The sequence below is a fragment of the Mustelus asterias genome, unplaced genomic scaffold (genome assembly GCF_964213995.1).
Source record: "Mustelus asterias unplaced genomic scaffold, sMusAst1.hap1.1 HAP1_SCAFFOLD_2781, whole genome shotgun sequence".
NCBI lineage: Eukaryota > Metazoa > Chordata > Chondrichthyes > Carcharhiniformes > Triakidae > Mustelus > Mustelus asterias.
In genome coordinates, this window is record NW_027592726.1 from 1 (window position 1) to 962 (window position 962).

A 962-nucleotide genomic window follows, 5' to 3' on the forward strand; every position below is an offset into this window, starting at 1 on the left:
TAGGGATGGGCAATAAATGCTGGCCCAGCCAGCGACGCCCATGTCCCACGAATGAATTTTTTTAAAAACTCCATTTCTCTTCCCACAGATGCTACCAGTCCAGCTGCTGAATATTTCCAGTATTTTGTTATTTCTTGCTGTTGGGTCCGAACTTTGGTTCTGGAGGCAAGGAGGGACATTTAGACTCCCTTCCTCCCCCACCATGAGTGGTTAATTTTCCAGCAACTAACATGGCGCCAGCTGTTATCCATCGAAGTATTTGTGTTGTAGTCAAAACCTTTTTTTAAAAAAATAACTCACTCAGGAAGAGATGGTAAGAAGTCCCACAACACCAGGTTAAAGTCCAACAGGTTTATTTGGTAGCACAAGCTTTCGGAGCATTGCCCCTCCTCCAGGGGAGTGAAGAGGGATACCAGAGCTGCTCCTTCCATGTCTGGTACCCAAATTCGGTTCTAGCCACGACCAAATGTCGGATCATAAGAGCAGTGATTTTTGATTGGTCTTGAGCCGGGTCAGAGTTGATCCACAGCCTCTGACTCGACACAAGCCGGCAGTGCCATGCGGGTAGATCCCACGTTAACTTTGAAACGGAAAAAACATCATATCGTTGCAAGAGGGTGATCTTCTGAGGCTGTTGGTTGAAGTTGGCCAGTGCAGAGGGCACTTTAAAATGTGCAGCGTAGGACTCGGGAGTGTTTGAAGCGTTGCAGGGTCTTTACTCCCGAGCCTATTCTGGTGCAGCGACTGACCTGGGAGTGCCTGATGCTGAGTACCCAACAGGCAAGTGTCGCATTTCCCCAGCACGAACGTGTGGCTGAAAGTAAACCGGTTTTTAAAAATAATTTATTTAAAGGTGAAACCTTGTGACTTGATCTTTGTGTGGCGGCCGCTTTGTGATTCGGTCTCTCCTCTTTTTCTGTTCCTCTGCACGCTTGCTTGTGATCTGGGATCGTGCAGAAGCT